Source organism: Mastomys coucha, unplaced genomic scaffold (genome assembly GCF_008632895.1).
Source record: "Mastomys coucha isolate ucsf_1 unplaced genomic scaffold, UCSF_Mcou_1 pScaffold14, whole genome shotgun sequence".
Taxonomy (NCBI): Eukaryota; Metazoa; Chordata; class Mammalia; order Rodentia; family Muridae; genus Mastomys; species Mastomys coucha.
The window spans coordinates 137,398,474-137,406,618 of record NW_022196896.1 but is presented as its reverse complement, the minus strand read 5'-3'; the positions used below and the strand labels follow the sequence as shown (position 1 = coordinate 137,406,618).

Here is an 8,145-nt window from a genome sequence, read left to right as displayed (position 1 = left end):
TGCTAATAGAGCCAGCTGAACTGGTAACACAGACAGGAAATAGAGACAGTGACAATAGATGGAAACAACAACAATGTTGGCAGTGAGAGGGTAGCTGAGTTCCAAAAGACTAGGCTAGAGATAGCATGGAGCAGTGGTGGCAATGATGAAGGATGGTGGAAGTAAATGAAAAGTAGAAGGTTGTAAATTTCTGAAACTGAGAAATTATAGGCCCTGGTCACTGGAATACTTTAAGAGAACTGATAAATTCAAAGGGCAGTGGGTCTTGATACCCAAGGCCTATGAGCTGTAAACCTAGTTTCTAGTAGGGGTTCTGGGTCATAGTAGTCAAAGTTTGTGACTACAAGCTGGATCTACAATGGCAAAACTGTAGAAAAATAAAGTGCTTCGCCCTTCAGATAATTATCTCTTAATTTGGGTTTTATAGACAGAAATAAAAAAGGAAATTTGTGCCAATAACCCATTATTTTCTTTTTTTAACCAGTCAAGTTAAGGTTATATCCCTTGTTTTATTGCTTTATTCTACTTAGTAAAACAAAATTTAGCTAATACTATAAATAAGCAAATTTACTGTCCAAATAATTATGGTTAACTCAAATTATTCCATCTGTTTTCATTTATTCAATTAATCTTGTATAATTTGTTGCATGTAGTGGGTACTTTTCTAAGTGCTTGGGATACAACTGAATAAAAAGTGACCATCTTTATATTCTAACATAGATGTAGTTCATATTGTGGAGATAATAAATAAATACATGATATAGTAATAGTACTAAGAATAAACACAAAGTCTAGAAATGTGATCAGATAAAACCAGAATATTATCTACTTAAAGTCTCCTGGATAAACTTGTTTGTGAGTACTTCTCATTTGAACCAAGTAAAGTGAAGAGAAAATGTCACACATATCTATGGGATGCTTTTGACATGAATAGCAAGTGGAGAGACTTTGGGGATGCATGTGAAACTTTCTAGTGTGGGTATAGCAGAGTACAATGTGCCTGATGCAGTGTAATGGATGGAAAGCATGATAGTTAAGAGGGAATGAAAGTGGAAACAGTCAAAATCTTACAACATTATTATGCTTCTTCAATAGGATCTGAGATGGAACTAGCAAGACAGAGTACAAGAACATGTAGATTTCACCAAGACTTGGTCTGAAGAGTTTTAAGTCTCACAATCCACGATCACTGTGCCGACAGCTTGCGATTCAGTTCCAACATTCTTTTATGGCCTTTGGATTCCTTTGCTAATTCTGGCTACCAGGGCCCTGAGTTTTCTGGAAATCAGGGTAGAAAAAAAAATGTCTTTAATAACCATTGAGTTCATCCTTTTTTTTTTTCTTTTTTTTCTTTTCCATTTAGAATGTGCACATGCAAGTTATTTTGTACCAAACTTGGGATCATTTACTTTCTTCTTGAATATTGGTGTTAAACAACATTCTTAAAGCAAGGCTCTTTGAAACATCAACATTATAAAGCTGTGGAAAAATGAATTAAAGCTAATTTCTCCAAGGACTAAAAAAAAAAAAGAAAGTGGAAACAGGATCATATGAATGAAGACCTTATCCAGACCAGTTAAGTGGGATGAGACTGGAGTGTCTTACATTTAGAAATGGGAGACTACTATGTCCTTTACTTAAAATAATAAACAAAAACAACAACACCCCAGTTTAGTGGCATAGGAAGAAAACAGACTGATTAAAGGGCTTCCAGAAAAATGAAATATGAGTAAAGAAAGTGAGATGGAGCAGTGGAGGAGCAGAAAATTTTAACAGGGAAGAAGTATTTGTTTAGTTAGTTTGAACTTAGTTTAGGCTAGTACACATGGAGTGAACTTTTGGGGACTCCATAGGTAAGAAACAATAGGAAAGCTCTATTGCATTTCTCCCAACCTTACAACAAAATGTAGAATAAGAATCTAATGGCTGAAGGACTGAGGTTTGCAGCCCCATGGAGGGAACAACAGTGTCAAGAGGCTAGACACCCCCCCCCAAACTCTCAGGGACTGGATCACTAACCAAAGAATACACATGGAGTGTCCCATGCCGCTGGCCGCATATGTGGCAGAAGATAGCCTTGTTGGACATGAGTGGGAGGAGAGGCCCTTGGGCCTAAGGGTATTCGATGCCCCAGTATAGGGGAGTGAGGGAGGCAGGGGAAGGGTGGGAGTGGATTGGTAGGGGAGCACTCTCATAGAGATGGGAGGAGGGAGGGGGATGGCATAGGGGTTTCTGAAGGGGAGACCTGCAAAGGGGGAAACATTTGAAATATAAATAAAGAAAATATTCAATCCAATAAAAGAAAGAAAGAAAGAAAAATAAAAAAGAATCTACTGACTATAAAGTAGGAAGTTTAAAAGTAAGAAGAGAACTTTGTTTAGTGCTATCTAAGCTTACTGATGGAAGATCCAGCATCAGAAAGACCCAAAGGCCCCATCTCCAGGGCAGTAGTCAGAGATAGAGGCTCAGGATGGTCCTAGCCTAGTAAGTTCTGTCTTCTTGTTGTACAGACTTGTGTTTGTCCTACATCATCACAGCTTTTATGGGCCGTTGAACATCCCTGAGACTACATAGGTCCTTAAGAACAGAAGATTCATGAGAGATGAGCCTCTACTGGCACCCATCCAATTTCTCATAGTGTACAATACTACAATTAGAAGGATTCTGTCTACCAGATTAGAGTAGGAAGGAAGCAGAGTGCTGTGCCATGGAACTCAATGCCTGGATGGTGATTGACCCCCTGTGCCCAGTGTTGTTGGACAGTGCTCAGTAGTAGGCAGAGATATAGAACCTTAGTCCCTAGTATTTCCTGCATTACCTGTTACTGATGATACTTGCTTTGGACATGAGCTCTACTTAGCTGCAGGCAGACAAAAATACTATCAACTTTGTTATATGATTCTGGTCCTGTGCTGTGTTGGTTTCAACAGGCTGTAGGATCCTGATTATGGCCTGATTTTGTTATGTATAAGATTTTTTTTTGATTTTGATCTCACTCTTCCCTGTCCTCCATACCACATTATGGAAAGATTAACTGTACATTTGGAGAAGGGTATGGAAAAGTAGTTGCTGTATAGAAGCCAGGGACCAATCTCTCTAAAGTGAGGCCTAGGTTCAAACAGAAAGTTGGGGCATGTTAACATGTACTGGAGCAGAGGATGTGGTATTTGAATCTACCGTGGCCCAATGTGGAGGCTTGTAAAGAAGAACCACTTCTTTTAGACACTTACCTTAGTTAATTTTGAACAAAATAACTTTAGGTTTGCAATCTAGCCTGACATTGATCTCCCTCTAGTGCTGAGACAATGACAGGACACTCAGGATGAACTTGGACATGCATGGATTTATTGTGCCATCTCATGATGAAATTGAGGAACCGTCTATGGGTTCAGAGAAAATAATAAAAAATAGCTTATAATTCTAAACTGATAGGTATAAATATAGTCATGATATATATAAACCATGGATAAACACATTGAATCCTTCATTGTGCAGATGTTGGTTTGTGAAAAGCATCAAGAATTGCTAGAGAAACAATGACTTCACCTTACAGTCAGAGTAAGATGCCATGAAATGACCATACAATAAGAAATATATATAAACTCTCTAGGTTCAAAATACCTTTCTAAAGGAAACTCAACAATCTCCAGAAAAATACTGAAATGATTCATATTCTAACAGAGAAAATGTAGAGAGGTGGCAGCAAGCAAAAATACCACAAATCATAGCTTAAACTTAAAGGGTACTCTAATTGAAGACAATGAACATAGTTATAAAATTATCAACAAATTATTAACAAACCAAAATCCAGCAGCACATGAGAAGTATTATTCAGGATAATTAAGTAGAATTCACTCTACAGTCTAAGAAAGTTTCACCACATGTGATATCACCAATATCATATCAATAGAAAAAAACAGAAAAGCCATATGCTATATCACAAATACAGAAAAGTCACTTGATGAGAGTCAGCATCCTTTCATGATAAAGCTGAACAAATTATGCACAGAAAGCAAGTACCTAAACAACAAGCCAAAAATCTAACACAAAATGGAAGGGATGTTGAGCCTTCCTCTTTAACATCTGAAATAAGGCAAAAATGCCAAATTTTACTATTTTATTCAACATAATGCCAAAAGTTCTAGCCAGAAGAAGAAGACAAAATAAGGAAGGATAGGTCATCTAGATTTTACAGGCAAAGCTATGGTTCTCAATTGATAATATGCTCTTATATATAGATAATGTCCCCAAATCCACCAATATGTATTATTAATAATAAATTATTAACAATTATTAATATTTATTAAAATATTTTTTAATTTAAAAATTATATAAAAATAAAAAATAAAAATGAACATAGATCTAAATAGGTATTTCTCAAAGGCACTCATATAAGAAGCCATCAGGCATACAAATACATATCATCCACTATCAGAAAAATTCAAACCCAAGTCACTATGAGATATTTCTTACTCTAGTTAGAAGTATTAATATCAAAAAATAAATGAATTATTTTAGTTAAAAATTAAAATTTATTAAATATTAAATTTTATTTGAATTATTATTAAAATATTTTTAATTTTTTATTAGATATTTTCTTTATTTACATGTCATATGATATCTCCTTTCCCAGTTTCCCCTCCAAAAAAAAATAAAATAAAAACAAAAACAAAGACAAAAATATTCCCTTGTTCCCTCCCTCCCTTGCCCTGCTTCCACCCTCTCTCAGTTCCTGGCCCTGGTATTCCCCTACACTGGGGCATAGAACCTTCACAAGGCCAAGGGACTCTCCTCTGATTGATAACTTACTTGGTCATTGTCTTAGTCAGGGTTTCTATTCCTGCACAAACATCATGACCAAGAAGCAAGTTGGGGAGGAAAGGGTTTATTTGGCTTACTTTCACATTGCTGTTTATCACAAGGGAAGTCAGGACTGGAACTCAAGCAGGTCAGGAAGCAGGAGCTGATGCAGAGGCCATGGAGGGATGTTCCTTACTGGCTTGCTTCTCCTGGCTTGCTCAGCCTTCTCTCTTATAGAACCCAAGACCTCCAGCCCAGGGATGGCACCACCTCAAGGGGCAATTGAGAAAATGCCCCACAGCTGGATCTCATGGAGGCACTTCCCCAACTGAAACTCCCTTCTCTATGATAACTCCAGCCTGTGTCAAGTTGACACACAAAACCAGCCAGTACAGTCATCCTCTGCTACATATGATGCTGGAGCCCTTAGTCCCACTATGTGTACTCTTTGATTGGTGGTTTAGTCCCTGGGAGCTCTGAGGGTACTAGTTAGTTCCTATTGTTGTTCATCCTAAGGGGCTGCAAACCCTTCAGCTCCTTGAGTCCTTTCTCTAGCTCCTTCATTGGAAACCCTGTACTCAGTCCAATAGACGGCTGTGAGCTTCTACTTCTGTATTAGTCAGGTACTGTCAGAGCCTCTCAGGAGACAGCTATATCAGGTTCTTGTCAGCCAGCACTTGCTGGCATCCACAATAGTGAGTGGGTTTGGTGACTGTATATGGGAAAGATTCCCAGGTGGAGCAGTCTCTAGATTATCCTTCCTTCAGTCTCTGCTCAATAGTTTGCCTCTGCAACTCCTTCGATGGGTATTTTGTTCCTCCTTTCAAGAAGGAACGAAGTATCCACACTTTGATCTTTCTTCAGTTTCTTGTGGTTTGTGGATTGTATCTTGGGTATTCCAAGCTTCTGGGCTAATATCCACTTAACAGAGAATGCATACCATGTGTGTTCTTTTGTGACTAGGTTACCTCACTCAGGATGATATTCTCCAGATCCACCCATTTCTCTAAGAATTTCATAAATTTGTTGTTTTTAATAGCCGAGTAGTACTCCACTGTGTAGATGTACCACAATTTCTGTATCCATTCCTCTGTTGAGGGACATCTGGGTTGTTTCCAGTTTCTGGTTAGTATAAATAAGGCTGCTATGAACATAGTGGAGCATGTGTCCTTTTTACAAGTTGGAGCATCTTCTGGGTATATGCCCAGGAGTGGTATAGCTGGGTCTTCTGGTAGAACTATGTCCAATTTCCGGAGGAATGGCCAAACTGATTTCCAGAGTGTTTGTACTAGCTTGCAATCCCGCCAGCAATGAAGGAGTGTTCCTCTTCCTCCACAACTTCTCCAGCATCTGCTGTCAACCTGAGTTTATTATCCTAGTCATTCTGACTGGTGTGAGGTGGAATCTTAGGGTTGTTTTGATTTGCATTTCCCTGATGACTAAGGATGTTGAACATTTCTTTAGATTCTTCTCAGCCATTCGATATTCGTCAGTTGAGAATTCTTTGTTTAGCTCTGTACCCCATTTTTTAATAGGGTTATTTGGTTCTCTGGAGTCTAACTTCTTGAGTTCTTTGTATATATTGGATATTAGCCCTCTATCAGATATAGGATTGGTAAAGATCTTTTCCCAATTTGTTGGTTGTCGTTTTGTCATATTGACAGTGTCTTTTGCCTTACAGAAGCTTTGCAACTTTATGAGGTCCCTTTTGTGAATTCTTGATCTTAGAGCATAAGCTATTGGTATTCTGTTCAGGAAATTTTCCCCTGTGCCTATCTGTTCAAGACTCTTCCCCACTTTCTTTTCTATTAGTTTCAGTGTATCTGGTTTGATGTGGAGGTCCTTGATCCACTTGGACTTGAGCTTTGTAAAAGGAGATAGGAATGGGTCGATTTGCATTCTTCTACATGCTAACAGCCAGTTGAGCCAGCACCATTTGTTGAAAATGCTGTCTTTTTTCCACTGGATGGTTTTAGCCCCTTTGTCAAAGATCAAGTTACCCTAAGTATGTGAGTACAATCCACAAACCACAAGAAACTCAGGAAGAAGGAAGACCAAAATGTGGACACTTCATTCCTTCTTAAAAGGGGGAACAAAATACCCATGGAAGGAGTTGCAGAGACAAACTATGGAGCAGAGACTGAAGGAAGGACAATCCAGCATGATATAGCTGTCTCCTGAGAGGCTCTGACAGTACCGGACTAATACAAAAGTACAGGCTCACAGCCATCCATTGAACTGAATACAGGGTCCCCAATGAAGGAGCTAGAGAAAGAACCCAAGGAGCTGAAGGGTTTGCAGCCCTTTAGGACGAACAACAATATAAACTAGCTAGTACCCTCAGAGCTCCCAAGGACTAAATCACCAACCAAAGAGTATACATGGTGGGACTAATTGCTCCAGCAGCATATGTATAGTAGAGGATGGTCAAGTTGGTCATCAATTTGAGGATTGATGATGGCCCTGTGAATGTTCTATGTCCCAGTGCAGGGGAATGCCAGGGCCAGTAAGTAGGAGAGGGTGGCCAGCAAGGGGAAGGGAGATGGAACAGGGCGTTGTTCTTGTTTTTTTTTTTTTTTTTTTTTTTTTTGGTTTCATTGGAGTGAAACTGGGAAAGGGGATATTGTATGACATGTAAATAAAGAAAATATCTAATAAAATTTTTTAAAAAAGGAAAGAACAAAATGTAACCTGAAAAAAAATTAATGAAATAAAATAAAATAAAACAAGCATTGAAAGTAACAAACAAAACAACTACAGGGTATAGTTCACATAGAATTTAAAAATATGATCTCACAGAAGCTCAATGTAGAATGGAAGTTAGCTGACACCATGGGGAGAAGTAGAGTAGAGAGGGGAGAGGCTGATTATGGGTGATGAAGCAGCACTAAAGAGGAAGTAAGAAATCCTGGTGTTTTGCAGGACAGTAATCTGACTATGGATAATCATAATGTATTTTTGTGTCTTTGTGTATGTTGAGAATACATGTGTTTATATGCTGTTCATGTGTGCACCTATGCTGAGTGCATGTGGAGGTCCCAGACTGACATCTGAAGTTTTCCTCCTCAATTATTTGCCATTTTGTTAATTGGGGCAAGATCTCTCAACTGAATGTAATACTCACCACTCTGGTTAGTCTATCTAGCTGGCTTGCCTGGGCTTTTGCTGTTTCTGTTTTCCAAAGCTGCATTACAAGGCAGCCTCTATGAGCACCTGGCATTATCATGAGTTCTGAAGATCTATACTTTGGTCCTTACTGTCTGTAGCAAGATTTTTATCTGCTGAGCTATCTCTCAAGTTCCTTAATAATGCATATTTTTTAAATAATGCATATTTTTTAAATTT

General features: G+C 38.4%; 1 long non-coding RNA gene across 1 annotated transcript in view; it reads left to right on the top strand.

Moving 5' to 3' along the window:
• The window catches only part of LOC116089361, a 22,180-nt gene extending 20,673 nt beyond the window's left edge, over positions 1 to 1,507 (top strand). The window contains exon 3 of the long non-coding RNA XR_004118307.1: positions 1,096 to 1,507. This is a non-coding gene — a long non-coding RNA (uncharacterized LOC116089361). The remainder of the gene's footprint in view (positions 1 to 1,095) is intronic.
• The last annotated feature ends 6,638 nt before the right edge of the window (positions 1,508 to 8,145 follow it).